Source organism: Passer domesticus, chromosome 6 (genome assembly GCF_036417665.1).
Source record: "Passer domesticus isolate bPasDom1 chromosome 6, bPasDom1.hap1, whole genome shotgun sequence".
NCBI classification, from domain to species: Eukaryota; Metazoa; Chordata; class Aves; order Passeriformes; family Passeridae; genus Passer; species Passer domesticus.
The window spans coordinates 57119712-57139398 of record NC_087479.1 but is presented as its reverse complement, the minus strand read 5'-3'; the positions used below and the strand labels follow the sequence as shown (position 1 = coordinate 57139398).

Sequence of the window (19687 nt, the reverse complement as noted above, 5' to 3'; positions counted from 1 at the left end):
CAACTCCCTTTTAAGCAGAAATTATTTACCAGGTGAAGAAGGACCCAAGTGAATCTCTCTAACACAACAGCTCAGCTCAGTCTTCAGGGTCTCTTCATAAATACAATTTGAACATAAAAATATTCATTATTTATTAAGGCAAACAATTATGAAAACCACAAGGTTTATTAATTTAAGACCACCAAGAATCTTCCAGTGGAAGGTGTTGAGGGTGGTCTACAAAGTTTGTTCTGACAAAATGGATGGTTCAATAAATATAATAATATTGTATAATAATATATAAGATTATATACTTATCCAATATTACATACAATATAATATTATTATACATATATAATATTATATACAATATAATAATATATACTATATATAGTATACATACACTATATAATTGTAGAATAATAAATATAACAATATTGCATAATAAACAATGCTGGCTCAACTGGGGCATCAGAAAAATGTAGATGTGTGTGCATTACACCTGGAGCTGAATTCTAGATTCACACTTTGCTGGTGGAAAATTATTTACATAAATAAAAGTTTAACTATTTCAAGAAATGTCTACCAATATCTTTTGTGCAAAGTGGAATTGGTACATCTCTGCTGCCCATGCATGTGCAGAACACCTCTGCACACATCTGCAGGGGCATAGCCACACAATTCTCAGCTGTCTGAGGGTTTCCTTTGTGCATCCAAAAATTTAGTAAATGACAGAAAATGGGACCTGAATCATCTCTGGAAGAAAAAGCATCTCTCTCAGAAAAATAAACCCATTCTTAAATAATCCTTACTTTATTTTACATGTACATAAAGAAGTGAAAAAGGGTTCCAACTGTGATTTAAAACCAAAACAAGTTCTTTCTGTGAAACATAAATTCTTAATTTGCTCTTTTCTTTGTTGGCAAAGGGAAAGACAAGATTTAACTGAAATATCAATCTAAAGGTGGCCAAAGTAGCCCAGTATACACCTAGAATAATGAAGGTAGGAATCAGCATTTTAATGATGGGAAGGTGAATGAACCCTGGCAAAAGCTTTCTCTGAATACAGTCAAAACAAATTTCCTGTGTTCTCCACAAATAAATAAAAGGACTTTTTGCATTGCTCATTTATGTTAGAGTCCATTACCTACCTTTAGGATCTTCTTTAGGAAGAGAGATAAATGAGCAACTGCAGCTTTCTGGGGTTATTTATAAAGTCTTGGTTCTGCAGAGTAGGAGTTCCAAACATATGTTATTTTACATTTGAGAAAATGCCTGACAGATCAGAGGGTTTCAGGCAGTTCTAGAACCTTCTTTATGTTAATAATGCACCCTATCAAAGCAGTGTAAAAAATTCTGGCATAAGAATGTCCATTATCAAGGGAACTCATAATTGGCTTTCCTATCAGCTTTCCTTCTTAAAATAGCCAAACCAACAAGGCAGATAATTGCAAAGTTCACAGAGTAGTGATTATACTCTGACTATAACAATCAAAATGCCAGCAGACTAAAGACCTATTACCCACATAAAATACTGAATTTTTGTTTACAGGTGACAAGAAAACCATCCTTAAAAATAAATAAAATAATAATTAAATATTAAAATTTAATGAAAATAATAAAATATAAATATTAATAATAAATGAATAAAATTAAATTAATATATTTATGCCACCCCTTAATGCATTCTACTGAGATTTACACATCTTGTTTGTGGCATTTCAGCACTTTCTACACCCTGGTTCAACAAGGTAAACAAAATGCATCTTGCTGAAAGGAAGTGATAAGTTACTGCTAGAATCCAAAATACAAAGAACTCTCAGAAGTTTGAGCCTGTGAGCCAAAACTTAAAATTAAACACAAGATTTGATCAGAAACCTTAGAAAAGGCTTCCAAACTTAAGTGCTGGAAACAAAAATGTAACTTTATCATTTAAAGCAAGAACATGTTAAGCTAAACAAAATTAAGTTTTAGAGTTTAAAGAAAATAAAAGCAGTTACAGAAATACGCAAAAAGATTAAAATACAGTAGTACAGGTTTGTGTGTCTTAAGATAATTAACTAAAAAACTTACACTGTAACAAGTCCATAAAACAAAATATGTAAAAAATTAAGTCAAAAACATAAATATCCTTATTAATATTGTTTTATTAATCCATAACTCCTTTAAAAGTCTTATAACTAAGACCCTTAAGACCTCCTAAACCATACTACAACAATGCAAGCCAAACTCAGCCTTCCTGCCTATGCAAAAAATAAAAAATAAACCACATTATCAAAAACAACTCAAAGTCCCATCTCTAACTCATTCAAGACTCCCCACAAGTAAGTTATCACAAGCTACATTGCCTTTTTTGGACCACTTTTTTGTTCCCCATCACCTCCTGATGCTCCTTTCAGAGGTGTGCTGTAATTAACTCTTAATGTATCTTAATTAATGTGTCCTTTTGTTCTGTCTCACACAACGGGAACTTGTCTGGAATGGTTTGTTGGAACCCTGGATGCTGAGAATTTCAGATTTTCTGTGCTGGCAGGCACTGACCCCCAAGAGAACACTGCATTGACCTGAGGCCATGGAGAAGGCTTCCAAAATGGAATGACAGAACTGGGATTGTGGGTGTGGAGTTTGAATAGAAGTGTGTGATATCACAGGGGGGAAAACTCAGAGTTTGAAGTTTTAGAATACAGTAATATACATAAAGCAAAATGGAGGTTTTAGGGTGGGGGCTGGTTCTTCCTCTCCATCATCTCCTTCTCCATGGATTGGGTGGATTGGTGTAACTGGATAAAAAAGTCCACATTGCAGGCACAGGTGGTTGGTTATTGGGTTAAAAGCAAAAATAGTTTAGGTGTCATTTCTTAATTGGACAGTTTAACCTTAAAAGACCTTGCAGAGAAAGATAGTTAGACATTTTTTAGCTTTTTAGTAGAATGCTGCAGAACTCAAGGCTTGTAAGACTGTGATATGGATAAGAAATAATAAACACCTGAGTCTGAAAACAAACTATCATCTCAAGTGCTTCAATCCTGACCTGGACAGAGACAGAAAAGCCAAGAACCAACAACTGCTCTTCTGGAATTCGATGTAACAGACATCATTCCTACCATGCTTTCCCATAGTTGTGTTTGCACAAGCCTAGCCCAAACAGCAAATTCCCCTGGACCACGAGACCCAAAATGGCATTTGGGGAGGTTTTCTTCCAGCAGGATTCTTCCTTCCAGTCTTGCATTCAACCCAGAGTTCTGCCCCTGGTTTCACCTTGCTGTTTTTTTGATGTTGATGAGGAAAATGTTGATCTTTAAAAGAAATCATTGCTTTGAAAATTCATGAAGGTGGCACAGCAATGATACCTACTTTTTATTTTATATTTAGCATCAAAATATGTCATCAGTCAGCTGCAATCTTCTGTATTCTGCAGCTTCTGCTAAGAAACTAACATTTATTAAATCTTGCCATTGTATTTAAGCAATGAACTTTGTCACTTCTTTTGAAAAGGCCATTATCTGACTTTCAGCAGTTTCCTTCATTTTCAAGGAATTTCTCTTTGGGCCTTTAGTACCTTCTTTCCTATGCTTTTCTGGGGCAGCATAAAGAAACAAAAACATGGAAAATGTAGTATATAATTCCAAATATATCACACAAAAAAAATCAGTAAAAGACACAAAATAATTCTCAGTATTTACATTACCAAGGGCTACTGAACAGCTCTCAGGTGTATTTCTCTGTACCTGACTATTCTGGCACAAGAGAGAAGTGTTTCCCAGGCTGGAGTCCACTGGTTAGAGTCTGTAGAAATAAGTTCTGTGAATTTTATGATAAAGCAATGCCAAACACAGCCCAAAGGGCAGGATTTAGAAACCACCTCTTCCAAATGAGGCACTGAATGCAAACACAAGTGCCCTGTTTTTCTAATGACATGAATCAGAAAGTCCTGGCAAGAAATTCTTCCTTAATACATGTGCTGAGATTTTCACCTTTCAAGTAGGGAAAGAGGCTGCTATACTCCATAATTACACAGTTATTTCAGTAAGAACATTTTTTTTTCCTTTTCTAAAATGACCAGCACTTTACTGTTCTGCCCACTGCCTAATTTTCATAATTGAACTGTCTTTTCATCTCTCTGGGAAAAGGTAATTCCCTAGGGATATGAGTCGTGTAGGGGTTTCTTTCCACACTTACCTGTCATCCTCAAATTCTTCCTCAGTTACAAGAAATTTTTCCTCTCCTGAGGTCAGCCTCCCAAGAAATCTGTTTTCAGTGATAAATCTTCATTCCAGATCTCCCATAACTAGGGTTCTACAGATGCTGTGTTTTATATGTGGGAAATACAGGAAATCTCAAGTTTGGCTCCTGTGGCCTCTTTGATTGCTCTCTTTTGGCCTGAGCAGTCATGGCAAGCACAGGTAACACCTAACTTTTTTATTCAAACCAAAGACCCTGTTACCCTCTTAGCAGTACAACAGCCAAGTATGACACTCAAGCAAAGAGCAACAGCAAATAAATTTTCTTTTTTTTTTTATTAACTCCCTATGGTTCACTTATCTGGAATAAGTCATAGGGAGCTGTTTCAGTTATCTTGGACATTCCAGTGGCCCTCAATGAACAGTAACTATAAATAACTCCATAAAACCAAAGCAGATGAGTACAGAGGAAACCTTGATCTGAAGAAGCTCATGCTCACCCTAAGGATACTCTTGAGATCTCTTATATTTGCAAAATAGATTTACTGCACAAAACCAGCCTATCATCAGGAAGTAAATTCAGGAAATAAAATACAGCTGTACACACTCAAAGAAAAAGATTGAAGTGCCACAGTGAAAATACAATGTGGCGAATCTTTATTTAAAAAAATACATTCATCAAGATGTCACAGAAATGAATTCTGACTGTGGTCATGAACACAAGGAATGAAAATACAGATTGGCTGCAGAGAATGAACCAGTACAAAAAGGAAAAAGAGCAATGATTCCAAAGATGAAGTATTGAGAAATTCAACTGGGAGAAGGGAATTTGCTGGATAACTCTGTATGCATTAAATGAGAGATGTCTGGGCCAAGTATGACTGGAGAAAAAAATGAAATCATCAGAAATTTTGAGTCTTAGCCAAGTACAACAGTAAATGAACAGAAATCTGGTTTTTAGTCATGCACTTAGTGCAACCTGGCAGCAACTGGCAATACAATTATAATCAACACAAGCACAATCATCAGGCACCATGATGACTTAGCTGGGGCCACAAGAAGCACATCTTAGTTCAAATGAACACATTCAAGGATCGTTTTTGCAATATTGATAGTGGAATCTCCAGAATTCTTGTTTGTTTTAGTCTTAGAAAGAACTAAGGAAACATGCTGTAGATAAAAATGGGTTCAGAAGACAGATTGTAGCTTCCTTATGTAGTGGCATAAGGACCAGAGATATTTCTATCCAGATCCTCATTCTGATTTTACAAAAACTCTGAAAGAATCAAATTCAAGTTTTGAAGTCTTTGCATCACTGTAAACTCCCACTGTTGTTTGAAGGACTTTTAATGAATCACAAATGCAAAACTCAGACTTAGACTGAGTAGTTTCAGAAAGAGATGTGTTCTGTAAAATGATTATTACAGAAATTTTCCTTGACTGTTTTTCTGATTACCTAGAATACTGTGCTATAATGGGGAAAAAAATCCACAAAATTTAGAAAAACATAATATCTAAAAATGAAATGCACATTCCTAGAGTTATTCTTCATGATCAAATTAGCTTTTCACAGTAAAGATTTCCTACCAATATTTCTTAAGAAATACAAGACACTCTTTGCAGTGGAGCAGAAGCTGGGGCACACATGAAAACTCTGTGTGTGGGTGGGTGTGTATTTTGCTCACAAAGTACAAAACCATTCCTTGCCCCTCACAGGATGCTCACAAGGCAAGCTTAATTAGAGATTTGCTGGAGATAATCAAGTGCAATGGTTTTCCACTGAGGATGGAGACATCATTACCTTGAACACAAGAACTGTTGGCATCAAAAGGCATTGAAGATAAACCCACGCAACCCCAAAAACCTGCAAATCCTTGCCTTTACAACACTCCTCTGAGGTAAAAGCATCCTGTCAAACCTCACCACATTGTGAGGAAACTCCCTCAGAGAGAAGCCAAGTGGATTTCTGCAGTCCTGAAGGGAGCTGTAACCACCCAGAGCTCACTCAGAACTCTCACCTCCCATCAGTGTGGCACTGCCCCAGCCATGAGCCATTCACTGCTTCAGCTCCTCATGGGGGGGGCCCAAAATGCGGAGTACAACAGGAATATGAACAGCACTGGGCTTTACCCAGTCAGAATTTATGACTGTGAGGAGCAAAACAGGATTAGCAGTTCTCCTCAGCTCCTAATCTCACAAAAGTAAGCTGCTAAAGTCTGAATGCACTGAAATGTTTCTGTGAAATAAAGACCAGACTGAGCTGTGAGGGCATTTACAGCTTCATTAAAATTACAAACTCAGCCTCTGGGTGCTTTCTTTCAAAGGCTGTAGATCAACCCATTTTTGTGTATGTGCCCCATATGGGATAATGCAATGTACTATTTAAAGGACAATAGATTCTTTTTTTTTTTTTCCCTTCAAATCAGAAAACATGAAGAAACCACCTGGGATAGAAGGAGCTCACTGCAGTCATTTCCTCAGACCATTACACTACTCAAACATTTATTCAACTCTGAAGAAAAGTTGTCTGACTTGCACAATTACTTTCTCTAGTCTTGTAATCAGTCAGTGAAGAGAATCTGAATTAAAAACATGCAAAGAGCCATACCTTCTCTTTCCTTGTGAGAAGAGAGACCTGAAGGCTGTTGGTCTTCTTCCCATCCCTCCATGACAGGAATCAGATATGGCAGGAAGCAGAGGGTGTGTAATTAACCACTCCAACACACTTCTAACTTTGTTTAGCAATTAATTTGGCACTAAATGCAGATTCTGAATCATTTATGATTCAAGTAGCAAATAGTTTGTCAGGTTCAAACCTCAGTTTTAGCCAAATTGTACCTTGTTCTTTGCATTGCATTCAGCAGTTATAAAGCTTTTTATTCAGAACCCAAAACCAACAGAGGGCATTTCTGTAGAGAAAAAGTTTCCTGAGTTCAGAACACCCTGCCTGTCAACCAGGTTTTCTATTTGTGAGTATTTTCATTTTTAGAACATAAAAGAGACTCTTGTTGTTGTTATAGGATTCAGCTCAAAAACTGCACTGGAAAAATAAAAGTGCTTACCACCTATGTATTTTTCTGCAGTCACACTAACAGCTCTTCCAGCACAGGGCAAGAAGAAGCCCACAGTGCCACGTGCAGTTTCACCTCCCTGGCAGCTGCATTTGGTGCAGTAGAGTTTGGGATTTTTGTGGAAGTCTGCAATATGCTGGGCATGAGCTTTAATTCCTATTCTTTCTGAATCTGCACTATAAAATCACAGGCTCACATGGCAGTCCAAAGCAAAACACACAGAAGAGAAGCAGCTTATCATGATGTGGATGTGTTGCTACTGATAAGTGGTTGACTAAGTTAGTTTTTATATATTTTTTTTTTATTCTAGTCACTGTTTTTTATATTGATTTGATTCTGTCTTGATCTTAATCCCAAAGTTACCACTGTGCTTACTGTCAGTGACTAACACTGCACAGTCCAAGAGCAAGGCTATTTGGAATCTATTCTATCCAGGATTTTGCTGACATGAGTTCACACAAGACATATAAATTTATGTGTTTGCTCCTAGGAAATTTCTCTTGTTTATGTATTATTTGTTGAGAAGCAGTTCAAGCTTCTTATAGAATTTGATGTTGATGGTTTCTGGAGACTCATATTTATCCCTAGTACCAGGAAACTCCAGGAATTAGTCTGATTCACCAGAGAAAATCTAAAAGTGCCGAAAGAATATAAGGGCTAATCTTCACTCTGTCTACTGAATACAGAACTCTCTTAATGCTTCTTACTCAACTTTTTATCTCCCACAAACATGAGGGACAAGCAGGGAGAATTCAGAACCTGTGGATTGGGATAAAAGAAAGGTTTGCATTCTTGTTCAGAAGCAAAATCTCAGGGGGGAAAAATGAGTGTACAGACGTGTGTGTCATGGAGGAAAGTGTGCATGCAACAACAATGCACCACCAGTCCTAATTCCTGCCATGGCAGCACAGAATCACACCTTGGGTGTGATAACAAGACTCCTGTTATTCCTGTTCGCCCAGGAAGAGCTGTAAAACAAACCAAAATTCACATGGTACCTTGGCAGCAAAATCTTCACTGCATTCAGATTAAGAGAAGCAGAGAAACCTTTGGATTGAGGGGGAACTTCCTCCTCATATGAAAGGGGAAAACACATTCAGAATATTCCAAAGCACTCAAGAGGTGCGTCCTAAGAGAGCAAAAACACATCAAATTGTTCTTGGAGAAAAAAAAAAATGTTTCCATTTCCACATCAACGCTTTGTGAATGTTCCTGCTCTGGGAAAATGCTCCTTTCTCCAATAAAACTTTCTCTGTCTCATCCCACACACGTGTGGGATTTTTCCTGCCATCCTGTGGTAGTGCAGACAGTCCTCATAGAGCCCACCAGACACTAGAAGGCTCATGTAGGACTGGCTTTTTTACGATATATTTGTTTCTAGACTAATATCAGGGTCTGAGTGGGTCCCCCTCCAGGCCCACTGCAATTTACATGAATTGAGATACACATACAAGTATTAAAAAATGAGGAGTTTTCAGAGTTTTTTGTACAGTAACAAAATAAAACATTTTATACTTCACAACCTACTGCGACTATCAGGCACTGGAAGGAAAATGAAAATTGAGGGATCACATAAAGGTATCACAAGGGGAATGGAACACAAAAAAAAAAAAATTCCAGAGGGATGGAACAGAGCTGGAAGAGAAAAGGCACATACCAACAACAATAAGAAAACAAATAATTAGGAAACATTAGAGTATACAAGCTTCCCAGTCACTATCAGATCTCCCGTTAACCTGACAATTGTAAATTTTAATAAAGCATATTAAATGCTATTATAAAGCATTTTATATATATATATTAATAAACCGATATAAAATATAATAAAGCTCTTTTCCTTACTTCTGTTTGAGATTATGTAACACCCCTTCTAGGATGTTAAAAAAGACAACAACAAGTTTTGTCAACTTTTTTTGACAAAAGAACTCAGTTTGTAGCCACAGAAAATGCATATATTACAAATTAATTTGGGAAAATGTATGGTGGCTGAGGCTATGATGTGCTAAAGCTGACCTATTGAACCAGGTTGTACAAATGTGTATTTCCAACACTAAATTTTAAATAAAGTTATTTTGTTAAAGTATAAAGTAATACTTGTTGAAGTGTTTAGTTCATTACTACAGTGACAAATATATCATTATGATATATTTTCTATTATATTACATAAAGTATATTATAATGATTATTTTAATATTTTATAAATTATATATTCTATCATTATTACTGTGATGCTGAATCCACTTTCATAAATGTATCATGAAAGAAATGCAACTACCTGATGTTGACAAGTTATATTTATTGTGTTTTCTACCTACAGAGTAATTACTCCATCAATGCTAGACAGTATGTTTTGGTAATAGACTACACATCATCACAAGAGACACAAGGAAGTGTTCAGACAGAGATTATAATTCAAAGGACACGCATTGTTTTGTTTGTCTGTGAGTGGAATACCAGTTTAGGCTGTTTTCAAGGTGAGACCATTATGTACCTCCAGCAATTCAATAAAGATAAAATCTGATGTATACATCACAAAACCACTTATTTCTGTTTACAACCACAGCTTACTGTTCAGCTCCGGGCCTTTCTTCAGCAGCTTTGCAACACAAACTTGAGAAGCTTTTTGTAAAATACTCCATGATCTCTGAAAAAAGGAAAGGAATGGTGCCTACACTGCCAATAAATGCAGAAACGATCCTGTAAAGGCAAAGATAGCAGCACAGTGCACTCAGGAAAATCTGTGACCATTTCAATCAGCCCAAAAAACCAACAGCAAGATGAGCTGAGGCTGTTTCCAAAGGATTAACTGAAACATTCCAGCTGAACTCTCACATAAAGACACAACTGTTTGAGAGCTAACCAGCAAAAACGGGCACACTCAGTGCTAAATACATCCACAGTTCTTCCCAGCACTCACAACACTGGTAAGGCCTAAATTCAGTCAGCAGAAGCAGGATCCTCACTGGGTTAGCACACAACACATCAAAAATGGATCCAAAAGTGGATCCCAGCTTTGGCTCTGTCTCCTGAGCTGAACTGGGCACTCATTAGTTCCCACAGCAAAGTCAGTGTAGAAAAGATTAACAATTTCAGTGGAGAGGTAGGTAGCAGGGGCGAATCCTCAATAAAACCCAGCATTTAATCTTCTTTTTCAAATAGAAATTGTTTATTTATTACTTAAGAATTGCTTGCTGACTTTGCTTACACTGTGGCACTACAAAGTAATGAATAAATCCAAGTTGTCTCTCTCATTATAGCTCTGTTCCTGTACACCTTAATCCTTTCAATTCAGCCTGTCTGATGTCATAAATGCTTTAAGCTCAAAAAACTGCTTTTTAGTGCTTTGATAGATGCTCATAATGTGCATATATATATATAAAAATATTTCACATTCTTTTAGAGCCACTGTATCCTTTTTTTTTTCCATCACAGTGGCTCAGTGTTTAAGAAAATCTCAAAAACCAACAAGGTTATAAGAAAATGCTGCTAAGAAAGAATCAAGTATATTCACTCTGATATCCACTGGAGTTTTCTGGCCATAGACAAATTCTTTTTGGCTTTTCTTTCTACAAAGATTCAGACATTTCAGTTTTACTGACATGAATCTCTCAGACAATTGAAATTCAAAACCATGGGGCGGGGGGGTTTAATTGCAGATATTTGCATTTATTCACACAAATAAGCTACAAAAGAAGTGATTTCTCCCATACTTAGGTACCTGTGAACTAATCAGAGTTAAAGGATGATTTGTATATTATGAAATCTACCTGAAGAATAAATGTCTGCACAAAGCCTACATAGCTCTTAAACTCCACTACTGCCTATAAAAGGACAGTTTCTTATATAAGGTAATACTATTTTTGTCCTGTATTTTCATTTTACATGAAAGACAACCTAAGAGATGACTAAAGCTGAAACTGGAAAAAAAAACCCCTAATTTTCAAGATAAAGGGCTCCATAGTGTGGATGTATATGACCTATAAACAACTGCTAAAATCATAAATAAAATAAAAAATTATTCCATTCCTAATCTCTCCTTAAAATACATTGAATTTTCAGGTTGTGTATGGAGTGATGAGTTTTCAAGCTATGTTGTGCCAGTCAAGCCTTTTTCAACTTCACTGGTAAAACCTCCCTGGATTTCAGTAATGATACCTTTAAATGAGAAATCCTGTAATACAATAAATATTTCACATAAATTCTGGGGTGTCTGTTTATATTTAGTGCAATCATTTCCAATCAGACTTCTTCCTTTTGAACTCACATAACAAAACATTTTATATTAATCTGATTTATTCCCAGATTGTTGCTTTACTAAAAGTAAGAAAGAAGTAACAAGTTCTGGACACACACCTGATTTTAATCCTGATTATTTATTTCATGCATCCTAAACCAGACATGGTAAATGCTGGCCTCCAAGCATTTCCAAATTCCATTTGTGCTGGATAGCAGTGATGTGGATTCAGAACTGCCAAGAACTTCCAACTTCAATTATTCACTTGATTTACAATTCCTTTTCACTGATATACGTGCAGTGACAGACAAAAAAATTTAAATTTACAAAACTAGGAAATCTTGTAGCTCTTGGAAAGCAAATTCCTACTACAATTTGGCTCAGCAGCTACTGAATTGGCAAAATCTGTGATTTACTCTCCTGCTGACTTACTGGAACCTTTGAAATTCTATTACACAGTATGTGTATATATATATATATATATTTTTTTTTTTTTTTTTTTTACATGTGCCTCTTTTTCCATTTAATATTTGGAAATATAGCCAGATTATTCAGCACTGTGTGGAACGCAGAGCAATTGAAAGCAATGCTCAGTAACAGCAGAATACATTCAGCTCATGGGTTCACACCATTAATGAAAGCTTCCTCTGCCCTCCCTGTCCTGCAATTTTTGTGGTAAACCAAAAAGTGATGGTAAATATGTCTAATGTTTCCATTTTGGTATAGGGCATGTGGCTCTGAAGAGTAAGGCTTGCTTTTAAATCTTCTAATATTGATTTATCAATTAAAAAATGACAATCAGAAGTAATGGAAAGGTTATGGTATCACTTTTGAAGTAAATAATTCAATCCTACATGTTCAAGTAATTAGGTTTCTTCTTTGTAATCCTTGTCTGTTTAGAATCATGCATCTAAGAGTGGTTATAGTAATTTATAAATATTAATAGTATATCCATTAAAATAAAACCATCCAGGAATAATAAATGAGAATAAATCAGATGTATATAGAATGTTTTGTTATGTGGTTGGAGTTCAAAGTAAGAAGCCCGATTATAAATTATTGAATTAAATAAGAACAAACACCTCAAAACCTATGTGAAATATTTATTTTTACTACAGGATTTCTCATTTAAAGGTATTGTCACTGAAATCCAGGGAGGTTTTACCAGTGAAGTGGAAAAAGGCTTTACTGACACAACAGAGCTTGAAAACTCATCACTCCATACACAACTTGAAAATCCAGTGTATTTTGAGGAGAGATCAGGAGTGGTGTTATTCCCAATAATTAATATAATTATGCTAAAAGCAGGGACTCCAATCAGAACTCCTCCAGGATGATGGCCTGACCCACAGCCTGGCAGGAAGTTGCACAGACCACTGGCACTTCTATGTTTGCTCATGTCCCTGCACTTCCTCACCATAACATTTTCTTTTCCAGATCCCTAGGCTAAATATGGGGGAAAAGTTTACGATAAAATATTTTTATCTCTCTCTGTGCTATCTTTCAGGACCTCAGACCTCTTGACAGAATTTCTGTGTTTTGATTACACATTAATCATGGAAGAGTGTGGGTCAGATTAGAGCCTAGAATCCTGCACACATTGCCTGACCTCAACTTATTTGTATGCATTCACATTTTACTATCTAAGTTTCAGTTCTTTTAAACACTAAATGAAATGTTTACTTGAACAGAGTAAAGCTTGTATTTCACACTCCTAATCTGAATAAGGGCACATACCAGTCCTCAATATTTGCATACAAGCTAGGCTTGTTTATACTGATTAATTGGGAAACCTGTTAGAAGGGACTCTTTTATCCCATTCTTTTATTGCCACATTTTTTAAGCAAGAAAGCCTTGGCAATCTTGGGAAATAGCGTGAAAGAACTGTTTTCCAGCTGCACTTCTCCCTTAGATTGCAGCACACTGCCTGTGGAATGACCTGCAAATGATGACGAGTTAATCTCTCCCTTGGTGTCCCAGCAGCCTCCACCACAGGTATTTCTGACTCTGTCCAAATTGATGGAGCTGTTTCAGCTACAGATTTTAGCTAACATGGAGTCAGAGTGCTCTAGAACTGTGTGACTGTGCAGCCAAATTCTCAATCTGCTGACAGCAGCTGCTTCCATAAAATTCCCAATGCCTGGCAATATTAGAACTCACGGGGAAAAAAAAACAAAAAACAAAACAAAAAAAAAAACCCAAAAAAAAAAAAACCACCAAACTGGAGCAAGAGAATGCAATGCAGAAAGCAATAGCAAATAGAACACATTTAATCTTTTCTTCTAGAGAATAAGTACCAGAAAAAAAATATCCTTTGATGCTGAGAGCTCCCCAGAAATAATCTGTACTCAGTGTTGGAGAGTTATATGGGTCATGTCTAACCATTTCTTCTTCCTATTACTATTGAAAAAAAAAAAACCAAAAAAGGTGTCTCACACTGTGTGAAATCATGGTCTAAAGCTTCCCAAGTGGTACAGATGATATACAATCAGTGGACTATCAAACAATGCAAAATAAGAAATCAGGTTATGCTGTAATGGATGCCAGATTGAGCAATCCCATTAAACACGATTCCTTTAACTGTGGGAGGCTGTGTATCCATGAGAATAAACTGCTTTTCAGATATAATACTTCTCATTTTATTCAGAGGTAGAGAAATCCAGCTCTTTCTGACCACTGGGAACAAAACCACATCTCAATATTCTTGTTATTTATTGCTGCTTTTGGAGGTTGAGGAACAGCTCTCTGGGTATAATTTTGAATTAGTACCTCAGAATCAGAAAATGCTCTAGGTATATGCTTCTATTATGTGAAAGATAAGATTTTTCCATTATTTTCCATGGCAAAATTTGGAAATGGCAGCTCCCAAAATCAACTATGACTGCATTGTCTGAGGAAAAAGTTAACAGCTCACCAAGACTCTTGGTTAAACAAGTTGTGCCTTGAAGGGCTGGAGTGCTTCTTGGCTCAAAAATATTAAAAAAAAAAAAGTAGAATTTCTCACCTTGTAGCAAGGAGTGAGCAAAGGGAAAAAAAAAGCATCATGACAGTGATTTACACAGAACTACCCATAGATACACATGCCTGTACAGCAGCAGCCAAATATGACTCTATCAAGAAGGAAATATTACAACACCCTCAAAGGCAACCATTGATGCCTTTTCTAGATCAGATTTCTGCACTGAGATTCTGAAAGGGGTCAATTCACAGCATAACAGAAATAACTGAAACAAGGGATGCCATTTACCAGAATAAATTGTCTCAAAGTCAAGCAGAGAGACTCATTCTTGGAACTCTGACTTGAAGAGGGCACTTTTCTAAACTGACAGAAATTTCATGGAATTCCACTGCTTTGTTACCCACAATGAAATTCAGTCAGGTACTCACCCCCACTTTCCATGGAAAATTCAGAAATATAACTGATTTTATTCTTTGTCTTTCTAATGGAAATAAAAAAAATATATTTAATTCTTCAAAACTATTAGATCAGACAGGCAAGCTGAAAACCCTAAAACTTTTTTATTTTTTTCTGAACCAAATTATTTTATGCCCATATGGAGCCACATTCTTTACTTGCCATATTCAGTCTGATTTTGTATTCTGCAGCATGGAGGAGAACCAGGTTAAACTATTACAGTGAAAATTCCAATCCTACCTCACAGATAATTTGATCAATCATTTTGACTCCTCATTATTTAAGGTAGTTCTTGCAGAATATATTGACATTAAAGTTATTAGGCAGCACAGGGGGTTTGTTAATCAGAGAACCTGATAACGGTAAGGAAGCTGAGGAGTTGATGCAGCTGCCTGCTCTAAGCTAAGTGAGACCAAGCCAGACTGCCTGGGGCTTGAGAATGTCCAAAACTCCCCAGCCTCCCTGGAAAACCTGTTCCAATGATTAATTATCTCCTAACCATGTTTTTTCATATATATCCAATTCAAGACACTCCCATTTCCATGCATGAGCACTCCCCTCTTTCTCCTTCCACTCTGCACCTCAGCTAAGAATTCTCCTTCATTTTCCTGATCATTTTGTAGGTATTGACTTTTGTTTTGTCTGTTAATGGATGTGCAATTTGTATTTGCTCAGACTGCAACAGAATAACTGCCAGTAACTACAAACAGGGCAAATTGCACAGCATTAAATTTTACATTAAGTTTTCTTACTGCATTTAAGTTTTTAAAAAATTTAAAAAATTCTGAGTATTATGTACAATGAGGTTTATATTTTAGAAGTAATTCTTCAAGATACCAAATAAAATAAAAAAAGGATGGGGAGGGAGAACAAAACATTATTTCATTTGAGTGACAGACCACAACTAAAGACTAAGAGTTAAACTACTTTCAGTTTCCCCATTACACATTCCCCTACCTGCTATCAGCATTCCTACTCATACTGCGACACCAGTAGCTGTGGAAAAAAAAGAAAATAGATCTTTAAACCTGGACAGAAGTCAGGACTCTAGCAGAACCTTGCCTTAAATAATATCCCATAATTAACAAGGCAAAAAGACAGAAACTGCACAACAAAGAGCAGGGAGGTGGGTTTCTGAAAGGAACTTTCACAAACATTTTGCATCAGTTATTGGAGAGGATTCATCCTTCAGAATCCATTCCAGGAACACTCCTTTTTCCATGTAATTGTGAAGAACATCTCAGGAGCACTGCTGCTCCTGGAGCCTCCTTTGGTGGCCAATGGAACCTTGGCCAAGCTTTTGCTGCTCTTTTACTTCTTACATGCTTCAAAATTCAGTGCACTCACATCCCCTTGGCAGATATCTTTGATTTTATTAATTATTTCTTCATTAATAGTCCCCTTTTTTTTAATGAGAGAAAAGTATGTTTGAGCCTGCAGGTAAATCTGAATGAATTTTTTCAATTATCAGAGATCTAATAAAGAACTGGTTCTTTATCAGCCATTAAATAATTAAGGGGCTGCAGCAGGAGTTTCAAATGGCCCTTGTCAATGCTTGATAACTTGTTTTCACATCAAAAGTATAAATCTAACTACAAAAAAACCTAAAATAATAATCTAACTATAAAAAACTATGGAAAAACTATTGCATGGACTATATGCATTTCTAGTGATATTTTAGGACAGACTGTAAAGTTCTAAGGCCACTTTGAGGAAGAGAAAGAAAATACTGCATTAACAAAGAAGAAAAGGGAAAAGATTTAGTTTTGGGTTAGATTCTACCGATCTAGACTATGGCCCCCAGGGGCAGAAGCCCAGCGGGGAGGCCGGTTGTCCAGGATAGCTCACGGAGGGTCCAGGATCGCCCAGCGGGGGGTTCAGGCAGCCCAGGCAAGCTATAGTGATTTGCAGCTCAGCTCATTAGTGATTTCAGCTCTTTCAGCTTGCCTGGGGCCGTCACCCTGGGTAGCGCCGCAGCAGACGCAGAGAGAGAGAGAGCAGCGCTGTGTGGGTTCCGCAGGGTTCTTTTATTGGGGTCTCCGCGAAGGTTCCAGTGACAGCTCTCCTCTGCCGAACCGGGCAGAGCTAGGGGTTTTTATACCTTACAGAGGAATTGAAAACTGTCCAATAGTAAGGGTCAGGGGAAAAGTGACCTATGGATATACAGAGAGATAACAGGGTCCGAAAGGCGGAAGAGAGGGGCTTCTAAACCCTTAGTCATACTGACTTTGGTATTTCCTAGCTCAGGCTTCTGACCTCCAGGGCCTTGCAGGCCTTGTGCCTGCTACAACTCCACTTTCTGTATTTAGAAAAAAGGCGTTCCCTATGGTTCTCTTAAAACAATGGACAAGGCATGAGAACATAAGTAACACGATGACAATTACAAGAAAAATCCACAACATTCCCTTAACCAAAGATGCAACCCATCCCGTTAATCCCCATTGACCGAAGAGGTCATTGACCCAGTCTGGGGTCTGTTCTACTTTTAAGTCCTTCACAAGTCCCTTCAGTTTCTGGATGTTGGCGTGGATGGATTCCGAGCGTGAAGAGAGATTGAAGCAGCACATCCCTTCGAAGTCCTCGCAGCCATGTCCGTGGGCAAGCAGCAGGAAGTCAATTGCTGCTCGATTTTGGAGTGAGGCGTGTCTTGTGGTTTCTTCTTCCTTTAAGAGATCACTTAGGGCAGCAGAAGTAGCGTTAGCTTGCTTACTGAGCCAGCACCCAAGGTGATTTATGTCACCCAGGGCCTTAGCTGCAGCTACCCATGGTAGGAATATAGAGACCGCTATCTTTTTAGGTTTGTTCCAATCGTATAATTTGGGATCGCAATTTTCATCAAATGCTGTGTAGGACCTTTTGTGGCGTTTTAACTCGCTCTCTTTTTTCCAATTGTGCAACAAGGTGATATTTGGAGTAAGGGTGGAAAGTTTTCCTAGGGTACAGGGACCTCCCTGGAGTCGTGAGGGGATCCCAGCCCATACTCTGTCACCACAGATGAGAAACGTTCCCTTGGGTAGAACTTTGGGATGGAGAGAGGACACAGAGATCACACGAGCAGTGTAATTACACCAATCGTGAGGGTTGTAGGCTTTGTTAATTGGTGATATGTCTTTTCGGTATGTGTTTTTGTTCAGATCAATTTCAGGCGAATTATTCTTTGGACGTCTAAAGTAAAATTTGACACAGAAGGTGGCCTTAGAGGACCCCAATAGATCCAATTCTTGAGGTTCCTCAAGAGCATTGGGCAGTATTTTTGTCCACTCATCCCAAGTTTCTACCTGGTGGGGTCGCTTACCTGTGGTGCGGAGAAGCTCTGAATTATAGGCGGGCCAGTCATCGGCTACGAAAGGAATTCCTACTAGACATGTGGAAAGTGGGTTATCAACGCTCCCCATGGATAAGCACATGTTATCCTGTTTTAATGTTCTTGCTAAGGTTACCCAGACATTATGGCTCGGCTGTGGGCCGATCCAACCGACGGCACATGGCACGGTGAGGAACATCCAGGCAGCAGTGAGGACAGCGCCAACGGAGATATTTTTCATCTTTGGGCAGGAATGGGGCTTCTGATAGGGAATATAAGCAAAATTTGTTATTTTTATGGTAGGAGGGGAGGGTTAGGGTTCCTTTCTTGTTCCTTTCCTCTGTTCCTTCCACCTCCCCCCTTTTATTTTTAGTTTTTTACTGTTTTTTGTTTTTGTTTTTTTCTATGGTGCTAAGGGTGGGGGAGTGGGTAAAAGTTAGAGGCTTTTGGTAAGGGTTGATAAAAGGGATAATAGGGTTTTTAGGGTAAAAAGGGTAATAACATCTAATTCAAAGAACAGTTTTGTTTTCAGGCTGTGCCTGGTCTAGGGCTTGATGCCACAGAATGTTGTTCAGCTTTCTGGTTTGTCTGCTGCTGTGTGATGGGACAGTCGTCTCCTCCACTTGTGGACGTTTGGCGACGTCTTCGTCTCCAGGCCGAGCTGGTCTGGTTTTGAGGAGGTCTTGTGTTTGACTCAGGAGGATTCTTGTCACTGCTTGTGGAAGTGGTATTTGCAGTGCCTAGGTATGGTTTTATGTTTTTCCCTGGGTACCATCTTGGACCAGATGGTAGCAGAACACACGCGTATCCTCTTCCCCACGTGATGAGTTCGAAAGGTCCAGAGACTTTATGTGTTTCTGGGTCCTTCACCAGCACAGGTGGTTTCTCTGTGAGCTTTGCTTGGGTGGTATTTGCAAAGTGGCGAAGTATGGGTGGATCAGGCTCTGAGGTTGTACAGTTCAGGAAGTTGATGACATAGAGAGCCTTGCAAAGTCTTTCAACTGGAGAGGTGATTTTTGTTCCTCTCTGTTGCTGATTGAGGACTCTTTTGAGAGTTTGGTGTGTCCTTTCCACGATGGATTGTCCTGTGGGGTTTGCAGGTATACCTGTCTTGTGTTGTATTCCCCACTCACTGAAGAACTCTTTTAACTTACGAGAGGTATAGGCAGGTCCATTGTCTGTTTTGATCTCCTTTGGTACTCCCAGGGTTGCAAATGCGAGGAGAAAATGTTTTATGGTGTGCTGCGCAGTTTCTCCTGTATGTGCTGATGCAAATACTGCTCCTGAGAATGTATCGACCGATACATGCACGTACTTTGACCTTCCAAAAGGTGCAAAGTGGGTTACATCTGTCTGCCACAGCTGGCAGCTGTTTAAACCTCGGGGATTGACTCCCGTCCCCATAGATGGTATCTGGTAGTTTTGACAGTTCGGGCATGTGGCAACAATAGCTTTTGCCTGATCTTTTGAAAGCTTGAACATTCTGACAAGGGCAGGCACATT

The 19687-nt window shown here is 38.0% G+C and overlaps 1 long non-coding RNA gene across 6 annotated transcripts in view; it reads right to left on the bottom strand.

Annotated features, from left to right (window-relative positions):
- LOC135303846 (uncharacterized) overlaps window positions 1–19687 on the bottom strand; it is a 69784-nt gene that overhangs the window by 7584 nt on the left and 42513 nt on the right. The window contains exons 2-4 of one of the 6 annotated variants that reach the window (XR_010365237.1): window positions 3668–3765; window positions 1131–1204; window positions 30–92 (exon numbers count right to left, since the gene is read on the bottom strand). The exons of 1 other annotated variant lie outside the window; for it this stretch is intronic. This is a non-coding gene — a long non-coding RNA (uncharacterized LOC135303846). The remainder of the gene's footprint in view (window positions 1–29; window positions 93–1130; window positions 1205–3667; window positions 3766–19687) is intronic. 4 more of the 6 variants (XR_010365239.1, XR_010365238.1, XR_010365235.1 and 1 more) reach the window with 4 other exon arrangements.